Source organism: Geotrypetes seraphini, chromosome 5 (genome assembly GCF_902459505.1).
Source record: "Geotrypetes seraphini chromosome 5, aGeoSer1.1, whole genome shotgun sequence".
In the NCBI taxonomy this organism is placed as follows: domain Eukaryota; kingdom Metazoa; phylum Chordata; class Amphibia; order Gymnophiona; family Dermophiidae; genus Geotrypetes; species Geotrypetes seraphini.
The window spans coordinates 12,926,363-12,943,843 of NC_047088.1; the positions used below are offsets into that span (position 1 = coordinate 12,926,363).

The following is a 17,481-nucleotide window of genomic DNA, read 5'->3' on the forward strand; positions in this document are numbered from 1 at the left end:
CTCATGCATATTCATTAGGGCAGTGATTCCCAACCCTGTCCTGGAGGAACACCAGGCCAATTGGGTTTTCAGGCTAGCCCTAATGAATATGCATGAAGCAAATTTGCATACCTATCACTTCCATCATATGCAAATCTCTCTCATGCATATTCATTAGGGCTAGCCTGAAAACCCGATTGGCCTGGTGTTCCTCCAGGACAGGGTTGGGAATCACTGGTTTAGGCTCCAGAGACCCTATCACAGCTGCCTTCGTCTCTCCCAAAGGGCACCAGGACCCCCCCCCCTTCCTCTTTATTCTGCCCTCCGTTTCCAAAAGGCCATCACATTTACTGGGTAATAAGACATTAAGTGGTTAAAGTAAGAAAAACCTGTCCAAGAATAATAAAAATGACAGGATCCAGAGAGAACAATGAGCAAGAGACACTAGCCAGGTTTTGGTGCCGATCCATAGTGTCAAGCTCCCTCCCTCCTCCCAGCCCCTCCCAGGGGAAGATTCCTCCTCCTCCTCCTCCACAGCTGTAGAGCCACAATCTGAAGCTGGATCTGACCCGCTGCCACCTTTCCTCTCTCGGCCCGGTGGCACTCCTCTCTGGACCATGAGCGGGGGGGCGCCTTCCCCTCTCCTGCCTGGGTCCGGGGGAGCCGCAGCACGCGCACACGGTGAGTCCCCCGGAGCTGGGCTCTGCACCGCTGCTCTATCGGACTCAACTGCTTTGAGTAGGTTTCCGATTCTCGCGCTTGACGGTCTCTGCACAGGGAAAGTGGAAGCCGATGCTAAGGATGTGTTCGATTTTCGGGGCTCACTTTAGAGCGCTACCGGCGGAATGTCTACTAAAGCGAGTTTAGCAAAAACGTCGTTTGTAGGCGCTTAAAGCAATCAGCGTCCCAAAACACTGGGCAGAAATGAGACTCGATTTTATACTGAGGGAGGGAGGGACAGGGTTTAAAAAAAAAAATCATCCAGCAGGTATATTTGGATGCTTTTGGGGGTGGCTCTTGCTCTGACTTGTCTCATTCCAGTTTTTACCAGAATCCCACTTTTAGGGCTCTCCCCCTAGCCTGCCCCTCCCCCAGTGCCCTGCCCACCAGTGGGTACTTTGGCATGGTGCCCCGTGTAGAGTAGACTTGTATTAATAGAGAAAGAAGGGGACCTCCTGCTTTTTTCTCTCTCCATTGGTACAATCAGTTTGTTGGACGGGTCCCTTCGTGTCCACATCCACCTCAAATGGTACTGGGTGGTACTTTGGAGCAACAGCTCTGATGCCCTTAAGACGGAAAACCAGTCCTGGCTCTTTTCCTTTGAAGTTGCGATACCTGGTCGCGTTCAATCTGGCTTCTTTTCACTTCTCATGACAAGTTTTGGGAATTGCACCCAGGCCTACCAGGCTCAGTCAGCTCTGTGGGAGACTTCAAAGCCCGGTCAACTGACCCCCCCCCCCCCCCAGTGAATGACAGTCAGGCTGTGATAAATTGCAAGAGAAAGGGCCCATGGGTGCTGACTCCTGCGTCGCCCACAGCCCCAAACATTGCAGCTCGGGGAGAGCTCGCCTTTTCCTGGTCTTGCACCGATGGAAATACAACTCAGGTTGCAATTGCCATTAATCTTGTTTGTAATTCTGGAACTCAATTTCTCATCCCATCCCTGCCCCATTCCTACAAGCTCTGCTTTAACCGCACAAGCCTCGAACCCTTATGATTTTAAAGTGTTTGAGGCTTGTGCAGATGAGGACGGAGCGTAGGCATTGGTGGAATGAGGCATTATGACATCACAATCTGAGCTCTAGAATGTTGCTACTTAGGATTTGAAAGTGTTTGAGGCTTGTGCAGATGAGGACGGAGCTCAGGCATTGGTGGAATGAGGCATTATGACATCACAATCTGAGCTCTAGAATGTTGCTACTTAGGATTTTAAAGTGTCTGAGGCTTGTGCAGATGAGGACGGAGCTTAGGCATTGGTGGAATGAGACATTATGACATCACAAGCTGAGCTCTAGAATGTTGCTACTTAGGAGTTTAAAGTGTTTGAGGCTTGGGCAGATGAGGACGGAGCTCAGGCATTGGTGGAATGAGGCATTATGACATCACAATCTGAGCTCTAGAATGTTGCTACTTAGGATTTGAAAGTGTTTGAGGCTTGTGCAGATGAGGACGGAGCTCAGGCATTGGTGGAATGAGGCATTATGACATCACAATCTGAGCTCTAGAATGTTGCTACTTAGGATTTTAAAGTGTCTGAGGCTTGTGCAGATGAGGACGGAGCTTAGGCATTGGTGGAATGAGACATTATGACATCACAATCTGAGCTCTAGAATGTTGCTACTTAGAATGTTAAAGTGTTTGTGGCTTGTGCAGATGGGGACGGGACGGGAAAATGTGTTCCTGCAGGGATGGGGAAAAATTTGTCCCCGTGTCATTCTCTCTAATTCCTTGTTCTGATGTAATTTGTCCCCCTGCAGTATAAGGTTTTGTTTAACCCTGCTGGAAATGTTACAATCTACCCCAAACAAGATGCATGCACCAGGGGGCTTTCCTTTGAAAATACATAGAGAAGAGCAAAAAGTTGTTGTTTTTTTTTCCAGTGCCACTTAAAAAACCACGCTGGTACCTTTTAGGGTGTTTGCTGCTGTAGCGATAAAGGTGCCTCGCTGTCTAAGCCAGGCCTTGTGTTTTGCAACATATGGGTTTTGTTTTCCATGGGTGTCTGAGTGCAAAGATGATGTGATAAAAGCCATCTATCCCCGTCTCCTGGGTCCTTTCCAAAACTGTTTTTCTACTGTGACCTTATTTAACTTTCACACTAGCATTCAAGGAAGTTTGGCGACTGCCAATGACAAATTAGCCCATTTGGCTTGGGGATGGAGAGAAGAACAGATTTCAACTGTATTCCTTAAAATAAGACAGTTACCTGACGCCCAATGCATGGACTTAATCATAGTACTGACTGCTTGGTCAGAACTAAAATATGAAATGGTCTGTCTCCTTAGATCCTCTTTTCATCTGGTGTGTTTTATTGAGTGATTTGGTGTTGAATCTCCACTGTTTTAACTTGTTGGATGTTTGCAGTCTTTCTAATTAGATCGGTTTTCTGTCTGCATTTGCTGGTCCCAGTGTGTTTGTGTAACTTCCTCTTCAAAGCATTCTGGTCATGGGAAGTCGAATTCTCCAAGACATAGTAACATAGTAGATGACGGCAGATAAAGATCTGAATGGTCCATCCAGTCTGCCCAACCTGATTCAATTTAAATTTTTTATTTTTTTCTTCTAAGACAGTTCAAGACGGGGGTAAACCAGAACTAGTGCATGGATGTAGGATAAAAAGTCAAAGGAGGTGTCCAAGAGTTCAACCGATGGGATTATTTATTATAACAAAGTCACAGAGCTGTAGATGACAAGGTTCCAACTAGGATCCCAGTTTCAGCATCTCTAGGTGCCTTCTTCAGGGGCCAAACAAATGGCTTCTCTTTACTCAACTCCTCAGCAGCGCAAGACTCTGAAAGGTTTGGATTCAACAAGTCCCTGTGCTCAAACAGTAGAAAGAATAACACTGCGGAGGAGGAGCGTAAAGAGAAGCCTTTTGTTTGGCCCCTGAAGAAGGCACCTAGAGATGCTGAAACTGGGATCCTAGTTGGGACCTTGTTATCTTCAGCACTGTGACTTTGTTATAATAAATAATCCCATCGGTTGAACTCTCGGACATCTCGCTTGCCTTTTTGGTTAGTTGGCATACAGTACTCCCCCGAAATTTGCGGGGGTTCCATTCCAGGAACCCCCGCAAATTTCAAAAAACCGCGAATACGGTTTTTCGCCTGTCAGAAGGCAGGAGAGGGCAGCTGGGGCACTGGCGGGTGCAGAAAATCACTCGCGGTATGCTCTGTTACTAAACTCAGGCTACACCAGGGTGTCAAAGTCCCTCTTCGAGGGCCGCAATCCAGTCAGGTTTTCAGGATTTCTCCAATGAATATTCATGAGATCTATTAGCATACAATGAAAGCCAGCGCTGTGCTTTCAAGGCCCTAGCAATAGCCCACAAGAGAATTTATACCACCACCCCCTCCTACATAAAATCCAAGCTTCCCATCTACACACCCACTCGTACCCTCCGCTCAAAATCGGAAATACGCCTACGCATTCCCCCCTGGAAGATCCCTCCTCTCAGAAACTGCCCGCAAACGATCCTACAGCCACTTCATTCCACATCTCTGGAACCAACTCCCCCCTCAACTCACACAACAGAACTCATTATTGACATTCCGTAAAATGGTAAAGACCCTCCTCTTCAACTAAAGGTCACCCTCAGTCCACACCCCCCTTAAACCCCTCTCTCTCTTCCCTCCCCTGTCTAACTTCTCCCTAAATTTCAGTATAGTCCTCTCTTAGTCTGTACTCGGATAAATTGTATCTAAACTTAAATAACTTGTACTAAACTAACTACTCATACCAAACTAAACGACTGATCTAAACTAAACTACTTATACTTAAACTCTACTCTTAATTTGCTGTATACTCCCTGTATTTAACTACTTCACAGTCCTGTATGTCCAAACATTTAACCTATAATACATCTTATTTGTCTAATTACTCTCCAATGTGTATGTTTCTCTGTAGACCGTTCTGAGCTACTGGGAGAACGGGATAAAAATCTAAATAAATAAATAAATAAATAGATCTCATGCATATTCATTGGGGAAATCCTGACAACCCGACTGGATTGCGGCCCTCGAGGAGGGACTTTGACACCCCTGGGCTACACCAATCAGGAGCTGCTTTGACACGTCAGATAGTGTGTCAAAGCAGCCCCTGATTGGTGCAACCATGACTTTAGTATAAGGAAGTGGGGGTCGGAAAATATCGCGAATTACTGAGTCCGCGAATCACGACCCGCAAATTTGCAGGGGTTTACTGTATATATAGAGGCAAGGACTCTCCACTTTCTGTGTATGGATGTAGGATGGTCATACACAGTGTCTCCTGTTTTCCTGGAGAGGATTTTGTAGTTAATGTATTCATATTTTGATATTGCTTTGCTGTGGTTATTATGATGATCCAAAACCCAATTCCTTATAACTCATCATCCCTTAGATCGGCTGATCAGAATTTACTGACCATACCTTCCATCGACGAATTCTACTACACTAGAAAAACTAACTTTTCCGTTGTAGCTCCAACTTTATGGAACGCCATGCCACCTCAACTCCGCCTCGAAAATTCACTCGACAAGACGTCTAAATATTTCCTTTCCAACAATCTGCAAAATAAACTCGAACCGCTTTTAAGAAGCGATCCCTATGCCTGGTATTTTAGCCTCTCTTCCCTTCTTCCCTTTAATTAATTTGTTTTTAATGATGTAATTATTAAATTTCCCCTCCTCCTTTCCCCTCAAGCTCATGTTCGTATCTGTAATTTGTTTTTTTAATGTTCACATTTCCCCCCCCCCTACAAAAATTTATTTTAACCTTTCATTTTTAGCATTGTAAACCGGCCAGGTGCACGTCGATGGTCGGTATATTAAAACTAATTCAACTTGAATAAATAAGAGAGTAAACATATACAATATAGCCAACTATTCACTATAACACACCCAGGGCACGACTCGAATTTTGTGTCCTTACTGGGGTGGTGCATTCATCATTGGTCTGACTGAATATTTGATCTTTTCTCTTAATTTTAAACTTGTACTGAAAACATCTGTGTGCATTTAAATTAAAGCACTTAATTTCTCTCCTCTCTTCTACCTTCCAAAGTATTTAGATCAATGCTGTCTTGTTAAAATGTTTATTTTATTTTTATTTTTCCTCTAACTCTACTTTTCACTTCTCTATTACCCTCCAGGTACTTTAGTTAGATTGTGAGCCTTCGGGACAGTAAGGGAATTTTTCAAGTACCTTTCTTATTTCTAATCTTAATGTATATTTTCTGTAAACCGCTTAGAACCTAACGGATGTAGCGGTATATAAGAAATAAATTACATTACATTAATTTCCGCCCGATGGTTACTGAACCGTTTCACGATCCAGTTTCTTCAGGGGCCGGGCCGCTTCATAAATGTATGTTCTGAAACGCCACACAACGGTCATAAGAACCTAAGAATTGCCATCTCCGGATCAGACCCTGGGTCCATCAAGTCCGGTGATCCGCACACGCGGAGGCCCCGCCAGGTGTACCCTGGCCTAGTTTTAGTCCCCATATCACCGTATGCTTCTCAAGGGAGATGTGCATCTAATTTACCCTTACCCGTATCACTCTATGCCAGTGTTTTTCAACCTTTTTACACCTATGGACTGGCAGAAATAAAAAAATTATTCTATTGACCGGCATCAGTCCATGGACCGGCGGTTGAAGAAGACTGGGCTAAGTCGTGGGCCAGACCCCGCCCATTTCTAACCAATCTCCACCCCAAACCCCGCCCCCATAATAGTACTAATTGCACCTTGCACGTCCCGTGCCTCATCTGAAAGCCTTCCCTCTGACGTTGCAATGTCAGAGAGAAGGCTTCCGGTTCAGGCGCAGGATGCCCGTAGGAGCCACTGCCCGTGGCTTTGTGCACCGAATAAGTTAGGAAGAGGGAGCTGGCTCGAAGATAACGCCACATTGATCGCACTGTGGACCGGCGGTTGAAGAACACTGGGCTAAGTCGTGGGCCAGACCCTGCCCATCTCTATCCAATCTCCACCCCAGACCCCGCCCCCATATTAGTACTAATTGCACCTTGCACGTCCCGTGCCTCATCTGAAAGCCTTCCTTCTGACGTTGCGACGTCAGAGAGAAGGCTTCCGGTTCAGGCGCAGGATGCCCGTACGAGCCACTGCCTGTGGCTTTGTGCACTGAATCAATTAGGAAGAGGGATAACGCTGCATCGATCGCACCGTGGACCGGCGGTTGAAGAACACTGTTTTGGGCCTGATGCACGTGCTGGCCTTGTGGACCGGCAGGAAATTTCTGTGGACTGGCACTGGTCCGTGGACTGGTGGTTGAAGAACACTGCTCTATGCCATTCTTAAGGAGATGTCAATAACTCAAAAATATACGGTATGTAACCATCTATTTTCACACCTCAATCACACCAATATTTTTTATATGTACGTATATGAGCATTCGATCCTCAGCGATGCCACCACCCCGCTCAGTATGCTGTCATCGCGGGCGCCTTAAATCGTCATCGGATCCTTTATACTTCTATACATTTAACTTTTTTCCGTTCTCTTTCTTACTTTCTTATTTTCTTGTATAATTTCAACTTTTTAATAAAACATAGTTATACTTAGCTTTAACATCCGGTCTCAGTTCAATAGAAAGGGGAGAACGGAAAAAGTTAAATGTATAGAAGTATAAAGGATCCGATGACGATTTAAGGCGCCCGCGATGACAGCATACTGAGCGGGGTGGTGGCATCGCTGAGGATCGAATGCTCATATATGTACATATAAAAAAATATTGGTGTGACTGAGGTGTGAAAATAGATGGTTATATCCCGTATATTTTTGAGTTATTGATCCAATTTTGCCTCATTCAGATAAACCTTAGCAAATTGAAAGGCCGTTCTGGCTAACTCTTAAGGAGATGTGCGCCCTTAAATCCTAGAACGGTGGATTCTGCAATTACTTCCTCTGGGAGAGCATTCCAGGTGTCATTACTTTTTAAAGGCGCCTTTTAATCCCTTCCACATCACGTTCATTGTTATTATGATGATGCCAGTTTTGTTATGATAGTGCAAGACACAAGATCATTTAAACACATGAATAAATAAATCCGATTGAATGCTCATTGACAGCTTTTCAGGGTGTGGATTTTAGCTGGGAACTGTGCAAATGACAAGTGTTGAGGTAAAAGCTGAGTGGAAGAGTGAGTAATCCACTCAAATCCTCCTCCCTCTCACCCTCTGGTTTCTGTTGTCACATAAACAGGTGTTCTCCCTTGCAGCTTTCCAGATGTGGGTTAACTGCTTTCACTATTGACACTTTTAGTGAATTCTTAGTCTGCGCTGCCTCTCCCCTAGTCTGTTCAGTTACTAGAAAACACCAGGCACCTATGCCTGCCCCAGGGTCACCTGGCGTTCCAAGGAAATGCCCACTCCTCCTGTTGTGAGATAGACTAGAGCAGTGTTCTTCAACCGCCGGTCCGCAGAAATTTTCTGCCGGTCCACAGGGCCGGCAACTCCATCGGACCCAAGAGATTGTTCTGTAGCCGCCGGTTCTCGGTACGATCAATGCGGCGTCTTCGGGCCGGCTCCCTGAATGCTGCAGTGCACAAAGCTGTGGGAAGCGGCTCCTACCCGCGGCCTATGCCTGACCCGGAAGCCTTCTCGCTGATGTTGCAACGTCAGAAGGAAGGCTTCCAGATGAGGCGCAGGATGCTCGCGAGGAGCCGCTTCCCACAGCTTTGTGCAATGCAGCACTCAGGGAGTCGGCCCGAAGACCCTGCGTTGAATGCACTGTGGACCGGCCTGAAGCTAACACCAGGGGGCAGGCCAGAAGGCAAGGCACATGGAGGAGAAAGACATAACTTTCCATGAGGGGGAATGCTTTTATTATTATTTTTTTTTATTTAGTGATTGATTTGTCTGTTCAGGAAGAAATGCATTTGTTTCTTTTCCTCTGGGGTTGTTCTGCTTGCAGAGTTTTGCATCTTAGGGTTTGTTTGTGAATATTCGTACTTTTAGTTTTTGGTCCAGCATTTGCATGGGGTTATCTGTTTTCTGGTAGGAATGAATGTTGAAAAGCATACAATGTGCTTTGTGTATTTTAATTCTGTGGTTAACCATTATGTGTTGTTAATACAATGATATTGTGTGTATATATGAAAAATGAATAGAAAAAATAGTGTTACAATTAGTACTATTATGGGGGCGGGGTCTGGGGCGGAGATGGGCACGACTTAGCCCAGTGTTCTTCAACTGCCGGTCTACGGACCGGTGCCGGTCCACAAAACAATTATTTTATTTCTGCCGGTTCATAGGTGTCAAAAGGTTGAAGAACACTGGACTAGAGAATGACCCGGGGACAGATTTCTCCATGTCCCCATGGGAACTCATTTTCCTGTCCCGGCGAGTTATTTTCCTGTCCCTGCCCCATTCCTGCAAGTTCCGTCTTCATCTGCACAAGCCTCAAACACTTTAAAATCATAAGTGTCTGAGGCTTGTGCGGTTAAGGCAGAGCTTATAGGAATGGGACAGGGAAAGTGAAAAAACTCACGGAGAAATTGAGTTCCCGTGGGGACGGGGACGTATTTGTCTCTGTGTCATTCTCTACACTGCACCATTCTAGAAATCAAAATGTAGCAAAAGTGATCCAAGTGTAGGACAATCCAGCCATTGTGACATCACTGATGAGGTTGGCTCTTAGCATTATGAATGGTGGAATGAAGCATTATGACGTCACAATACCAGCTCTTGTTATCAGAGGCTGAAACTTTTCACACTATTTATTCAGTTTTCTGTACTGTTCTCCCACATAGAGAATGACACGGGGACAAATTTTTCCCTGTCTCCGTGGGAACTCATTTTCCCACCCCATCCCGTAGGGTTATTTTCCTGTCCCTATCTCATGCCTGCAAGTTCCGTCCTCATCTGCACAAGCCTCAAACCCTTTAAAATCCTAAGCAGCAACATTCTAGAGCTGAGATTGTGATGTCATAATGCCTCATTCCACCAATGCCTAAGCTCCGTCCTCATCTGCACAAGCCTCAAACCCTTTAAAATCCTAAGCAGCAACATTCTAGAGCTCAGATTGTGATGTCATAATGCCTCATTCCACCAATGCCTAAGCTCCGTCCTCATGTGCACAAGCCTCAAACACTTTAAAATCATAAGTGTTTGAGGCTTGTGCGGTTAAGGCAGAGCTTCCAGGAACAGGACAGGGACAGCGACAAACTCATGGGGACGGGAACAAATTTGTTCCCGTGTCCTTCTCTAACATAGACCCAGGGTAGTAGCAGAAAACATAAGCAAGAGTCTTGACCTCATTTACTGAGGAGGAAGAATGTTTTTCAGCTGTGCTCTCCCTGCAGTGATGCTCATTTCCCCTCAGACGGAGAGATCAAAGCTCATCACGGGAGCACTTTTGAAAGGGTCTTAAAAGGGTCTGGCCTGTCCATTTCTTGTATTTCTGCTAATTTACTCTCCCCTTCGTCACTGGGTCAGTCACTGGGTCCTGTCCCAATGGGCATGAATTTCACCCAACTCCTATCTCAGGGATTCAAACTTATTTATTTATTTAATTCGATTCGTATCCCGGCCTTCCCAAGGAGCTCAGAACGGGCTAGAAGAAAAAATACATAACAATTAACAACAAGGCACAGAGGATTAAGGCCATATGGGTACCATGAGACTGAAGCGTGCACAGGGAGAGAGTCAGTTGAACATCTATTAAGAGTCCAGTGGTTTGGGAGTAACAGTCTGAAAGGGGAAGGGGTAAAACGCGGACCTGGCGGATCTAAACCCGCACGTCCTTAAAAATCTGAGGTCCGTGCTGCTTGTAGTTAGTTTCTGGCTCTGACGGATTTAGCGCTGACGGATCCGTCTCAGCATAGGGAGAGAAAAGTATTAGGATCCGTCATCGAGGTCTGTCAGAGCCGCGGACCTCAGATTTTTTAATTTACTGGGGCTGCAGGAAAACCAGTTTAAAGGATTTGTTTTAGAGCCCCTCCAGCACTAGTCTCTGGCTCTGACAGACCTCGGTGACATTTTAGCGCTGACGGATCCTAATACTTTCCCCTCCCTATGCTGAGACGGATCCGTCAGCGCTAAATTGTCACCGAGGTCTGTCAGAGCCAGAAATTAACTACAAGCGGCACGGACCTCAGATTTTTAAGGACGTGCGGGTTTAGATCCGTGAGGTCCACGTTTTACCCCTTCCCGTCTGAAAGCTAGGTGAAGAGGTAGCTTTTCTAGAGCTCAAAAGTCCATCCAAGGATCCGATGTTAGGAGGCAGCTGATTCCAGCACTTTGGTGAGAAGTGAGAGTCTGACCTTCGTCTGGTACTTTCTACTAGGAGGCTCCGACCAGGGGGTATTTGAAGACGCGCTTCCTCCCGGGCAGTGTTGTCATGTTGCAGGAGGTCAAAACATATTCTTTTATTGCTTGGCAGGAAATATGAATTGAACATCTCTGCTATTAAAGGAATAATAAGATTTGGAAATCCGTTACAGTGCTTTCCAGGGCTTATGTATTTTAAGATCCAAATTGACGGTTAAGTTTCAAGCTTCTTTATTTTTGATATACCGTCTATCAAAATACATGTCTAGACGGTGTATATTATAAAAGAGGACACAGAACCCCTCAGAAAGGGATAATATTAATACACATCTGTTGTCTTACATTAGTGAGCCATGGTAATGAGATGTTAATCAGTATGAAGAAAATTCTTGAATTAAGTTAGCAAATTAATGTTGACATTCCATTACGTTAGGGATTTCTATTCCGCCATTACCTTGCGGTTCAAGGCGGAGTACAAAAGAATTATCGAGGATGTATTACAAAAAGATATTAGAAAAGGTACCTGGTCATTTTCTTTTTTTTAAATTCTTTATTCATTTTCAAATCTATAATAAGTGTAACAATATATCCAAACAAATTAATAATCATCAATGGTACAAATAATATGCTCTTATCTCCCACCCTTCCCACCCTTTCTTATCATATAATCAATACCTTATACAATATGTAACAATAAATTTCCCCTCCCCTCCCCCCTCACAATCAATCTTGTAAATTTAAGGGGAAAAAAAAAATGTCATCTATTCGGTACAATACTTTGTAAATGGCTCCCACACATCCTGAAATTTCCTGAAAAAACCGCGCTGTATTGCAATAAATCTTTCCATTTTATAAACATGACATAAGGAATTCCACCAGAAATTATAATTTAATCTACTCCAATTTTTCCAATTGTACGTAATTTGTTGAATGGCAACCCCAGTCATTATAAGTAATAATTTGTTATTATTTGTAGAAATCTGGTCTCATTTTCAAGGAGAGTACGAGATGAGTATGGCTAGTTGTTTTGGGTAGGGGGCTTTAGTGAGAGGCGGGATTTGAGACTTGCGGTGTTATTTCTTTTCTAAATGTTTTGTAGTTTGGGGGATGCCGTCAGTAGATTGGCGACTTGGCTGTCCAGTTTGGCGGCTTGGGTGGCTAGGAGGCCATCATGAATGCAACAACCTAATGACACCTTCCCAAAGTATAGTTAAGCTTTGCATGGAAACTGATATGTGTTCACGTTTGCACATTTGAATGTTTTCATAATGAGCTGATGCGTATTTACTCAGATCAGTACCTATTTTGCTTAGACTTCGTTCTGTTAGCAAAAACTAATTCTCTTATGTTAAAAGTAACCATAACACATGTGAAGGCGGATCATAGAAAGGCCAGGAAGATTGGAAATGAGATATCCAGGTCAGGACATAAGTGTTATCATACTGGGATCAGACTGGGACAGACAAGTCCAGAATCCTCTTTCCAACAGTGGCTAAGGCAAGATCCCAAAAGAGTAAAACAGGTTTTATGCTGCTTATCTTACAAATAAGCTGTGGATTTTCACAAGTCCTTCTTAACAATGGCTTATGAACTTTTAAGGAATTATCCAAACCTTTTTTAAAACCCTGTTAAGCTAACTGCTTTTACCACATTCTCTGCTTTGACGAGGATCAACTGATGCAGAGCTTGTTCTATAATATATGAAGAAATAGTTCCATGTGGCAGGAACATCCATTTTGGAATCCCAAGTATCTGAACTCTCACTGGATTCACACAGGCATCTAAAGCTTTTAGCCTAGCAGCTACAGATTATATCATCATCATAAATGATTATGTGCCAGGACATTTTATTTATTTATTCAGTTTTCTATAGTGTTCTCCCAGGGGAGTTCTAACCAGTTTACATACATTTATTCAGGTACTCAAGCATTTTTCGTTGTCTGTCCCAGTGGTCTTACAATCTATCGAATGTACCTGGGGCAATGGGGGGATTAAGTAACTTGCCCAGGGTCACAAGGAGCAGCATGGGCTTGAACCCACAGCCTCAGGGTGCTGAAGTTGTAGCTCTAACCCCTGCCTCACACTCTCAGACATATAGAATGATAGAGGACAGCAAGGCAAACATTGTCTGACAGAGATGACAAAGCCTAGTTTAACAAAGCCTGGCAAAGCATAATATGACAAAACAGAGCACGGAAAACTTAGGGCTCCTTTTACTAAGGTGTGCTAGCGTTTTTAGCGCATGCAAGATATTACTGCGTGCTACACCGCGCACTACACGGCTAGGACTAACGCCAGCTCAATGCTGGCGTTAAGGTCTAGTGCGTGCGGCATTTCAGCCCGCGCTATTCCACGTGTTAATGCCCTAACTCAGTTTAGTAAAAGGAGCCCTTAGTATTACAAAGCACGGCTAATATAGTATGATATGATTTGGCAAAAATGGTAAGGCGAGCATGTGTGACGAAACATAGCACAGAAGGGGATAGATTCCGTACAAACATAAGGAAGTTCTTCTTCACCCAGAGAGGCTGTTATAGGGGAAAACGCCCTCCAGGGATTCAAATAGGGGGAAACACCCTTCAGGGATTCAAGACAAAGGTAGACAAGTTCCTGCTGAACAAGGACATACGCTGATAGAGCTAGTCTCAGTTAGGGCACTGGTCTTAGACCTAAGGAGTGCCGCGGGAGCGGACTGCTGGGCACGATGGACCACAGGTCTGATCCAGTTATGTTCTTAACGGCAAATATGGCATGAGAGATTGTAGCATGGCAAACATAGTATGGTAAATATGGTGTATAGGATAGTGGGACAAGGATGGCGAACAGTGTGACAGAGTAAGGAAGAACACTGTATGAGAAAACATGGTCAGATATAGGATGAAGCACATAGCGTTTGAGACTTGAGCGACAGTGGAGGGTTGGGACACTTTGTCAGAAGGTTCAGGGAATTTGGGAAGAGGTGAGTTTTTATTGCCTTCCTGAAGTTCAGTAGATCTTCGAATGATCTTATGCAGGTCAGTGGTTTGTTCTAGAGCAGGGGTGGGCAATTCCGGTCCTCGAGAGCCGGAGCCAGGTCAGGTTTTCAGGATATCCACAATAAATATGCATGAGATAGATTTATATCGCAAGGAGGCAGTGCATGCAAATCCATTTCATACATATTCATTGTGGATATCCTGAAAACCTGAAAAAAACAAAAGGAATTGACCTCAAAATATCCACAAAGAAGAAAATCCAGAGAAAACCCAAAAAACTCTGTGGAGTGACGATGTTCCTAAATGGACTTTATTTGAAAGTGTCAAAGTTCCAAAGGTCCACTGAAATCATCCACATAAGAGCCTTAAAGGACCTAGTCCGCTAGGGATACAGGACCCAACACGATCCGCGTTTCGACAAAAAGTCTTCTTCACGTACTCACCTTTATAGGACCCCTGAAGAAGACTTTTTGTCGAAACGCGGACCGTGTAGGATCCTGTATCCCTAGCAGACTAGGTCCTTTAAGGCTCTTATGTGGATGATTTTCCCCATGTCCATCTTGCTTGGAAAAGTTAGAATTCTGTTTTAATGAACGAATATTAACACATATCAAATGCTCTAGAGTCCAGTTGCACTAGTTGGAACTTTTAAGAAAAAGCCTTTCAGAAATTTTATCCCCTTGACTAACATATAGTTAGTACTGGGTAAATGAGCCGTAGCTCACAGGAACAGTTTCTACAAGGAGGACCTGAGGAGATGAGGTACCGGGTGCTTAAATAGGGCTGGTCATAGGCAATGATGATGGGGACCACCACGCAGGGGCCCTATGGCCCTGGCATATGTCCCCCTCCTATTTACCTTAAAGCATGCATCAAAATTTCTCCATAGAGAGAGATGGGCAGTGACAGCATTTTGTGTAGCACATTGGCTGCTGAGAGCCTGCTTTCTGCTGTGCCCCACCCTCTTTTGATGTCACTTCCTGCTTCTGCAAGGGTGAGACACAGCAGGCTCCAGGCTCAGCAGCCCACAGGCTGTGTGAGGGGCCCACTGAACAGGGCCCTGCAATTGTTAAGGCCAGCTCTGTAAATAATACCATAATACATGGTGGTAGACAGAGGCCAAACTTTGTTATCCCTCAGTTAAGGGAATAAAAGCTGTCAGGGAATTGAGGCAATCTTTTATTTTTCAGTTGACAGAATTATGGAATGGAATACCTTTTACTTTAAGGGGTCGTGGCTCCTTCCAATCCTTTCACAAAACTTTAAAAACAATTCCGTTTGCAAATCATTTTGGAAATCACTCTTATTTGTTTTTGTTTTTTTTGTCCCTTTTTTGTTTGATTTTCTTATGTTTTTCTTTTTAATTAATGTTAACTGAGTCGAGCTTCTCTTTTGATGATGACCCGGTCTACAAATCCAAGTTTTAGTTTAGTTTAGGCCAGTGTGGCTCATCCAGTCTGCCCAGTAATGTGGCTAGAGATATAACTGCCCCCTCTAAGCCTTGGTTTAGGGTTGTAATTGCCTCTATACCTTTAAAGAAGCGTGAAAATCATTTACGTGCTCTGTAAGAGTGACATTTTCCAGTGTTGCCAGATTCTTATCTATTGTTTGGTACTGATTAACCATGTTTTGGGAATCTATTGGTTTTATTGCATGTATATGAGGTCATTATTTTGCTGGGGGATTCAAGAAAAGGTTGGATAAGTTCCTGCTGGAATAGAACATCCGCAGGTAAGGCTAGACTCAAACAGGGCACTGGTCTTTGACCTATGGACCACCGCGTGAGCGGACTCCTGGGCATGATGGACCACTGACCCAGCAGCGGCAAATCTTATGTTCTTATGTTCTAGTAGGTCTGGACTTGAAATAGCTGTACTTCTATGACTTTTTGAACTATTCTGATGCCTTCCCAGTGTAATCAAATATATTTATATTAGTAAGTGAGTTCATTCTACCACTGATAATCTGAAAATATTTTTGGGGATTGGATGTTATTTGATTGGGGAGACATTATTATTATTTTTGTTCTCCTTACTGTATACAGTATACGTTCCACCATCTCGCTATGTAGGGAACTTCTGTGTTTTGAATTCATCACAGATCCTGTCCTCACCACCTCCACTGGAGGGTGTTCCAGACTCCACCACCCTTTCCATGAAAGAGTATTTCATGATGTTGCTTTGACCTGCTTCCTGCTTTATGTCTTGTCCTGTCGTTCTTGGGAAAGGTTTGTTTGTTTGTTAATACCTTTCAAATATTTAAATGTCTGTATCATTTCTCCCTGACTTCTTTCCTCTAAAAGTATAATGGCAGAAGAAATTTAATGTGGACAAATGTACAGCGGTACATATTTCTCATATAGTAAAATAATGCAAAGTACAGAGTTGGTACATGATGCTGGGTTTTCTGGCCAGAGTCTCCACCCAGAAGAATCGTCTTGTTATCATCTTCTGCTCAGTGTGTCATTGTTATCAATAAAGCAAGCCGAATGTTAGAGGATTTTTTGTGAGGGAATTGACAATAAATCAGAGAATATCGTAATGCCTTTTGTTTTGGTCCATGGTGCGACTGCACCGTCAAAGTTATTTGCAGTTCTGGTCGCTGCATCTCAAAAAATACATCGGGGAATTAGAACAGCTCCAGAAAAAAGTGGCCAAAATGATAAAGTGGGTAGGATAGAGCAGCTCCTTTTTGAAGACAAGCTAAACCGGTCGTAGCTCTTCTGTTTGAAGATGAGGCAATTGGGAGAAGATTTGATAGGGGGTCGGCAAAGTCATGAGAGGGGTGTAACAGATTAATAGGAAACGGTTCTTTTGAACAGTACTCAAGACTGGGGGATTCAAGGGTTTTCTCAATTTGGGGAATAGTTATCAGGAGTGGAATCGGAGTTCAAAGGGCGAATTTATTTAAACTGAGAAAGTGCTTTTTCTCTCAACATACAAATAAGCAGTGGAATCTGTTGCTGGAGGATTTGGTGAAGGCAGTTAGTGTAACAGGGTTTAAACAGGGCTTAGACAAGTTCCTGGAGGAGAAGTCCACAAACCTTTAGTAGTCAAGTACTTAGGCTTTGGGCCCTGCAGGTACTTGTGGATAGAGAGTGACATAGAAACCATTACCACGGTTACCACAGTGACTACCGCGGTAGTGGGGACTGTGTCCAAGGACCATTGCTGTGGGAACGGAAAGTGATACCGCAGTAATATCGTGGTAATGGAGAACAGGCTACCCTCTCCAGACATACCTTTTAAAACCTGGTGATTCGTGGCCTCTTCAGGGGAAGAAAAGATCCCTAGTCTTTCCTGCCCTCTGCCACCACTGAACCCGCTGCTAATATTTTCAAAATGGCTGCCAAGACTTCCACTGAAAAAGCACTAAACCATGTGCTATTGGTTTGCTTTTACAATGGAAAAAAAGCACTGAGGGGCTGATTTTTGTCGGGCCACTGAAAGTTGGGTGGCAGAAGGCGTCCTACTGCCGCCTAACTTAATTGTTTTAATTGCTGATAAACATCAAGGTAATTGACTGTGTCATTTAAAA

The 17,481-nt window shown here is 44.1% G+C and overlaps 1 protein-coding gene across 2 annotated transcripts in view; it reads left to right on the top strand.

The window, feature by feature from the left end:
• The first annotated feature begins 536 nt into the window (after window positions 1-536).
• ARHGEF9 (Cdc42 guanine nucleotide exchange factor 9) overlaps window positions 537-17,481 on the top strand; it is a 448,518-nt gene continuing 431,573 nt past the window's right edge. The window contains exon 1 of one of the 2 annotated variants that reach the window (XM_033946853.1): window positions 537-660. The gene's annotated coding sequence lies outside the window, so the exon portion shown is untranslated. Of the gene's footprint in view, window positions 661-690; window positions 718-17,481 lie in introns of those variants that run through there. The other variant, XM_033946852.1, reaches the window with a different exon arrangement.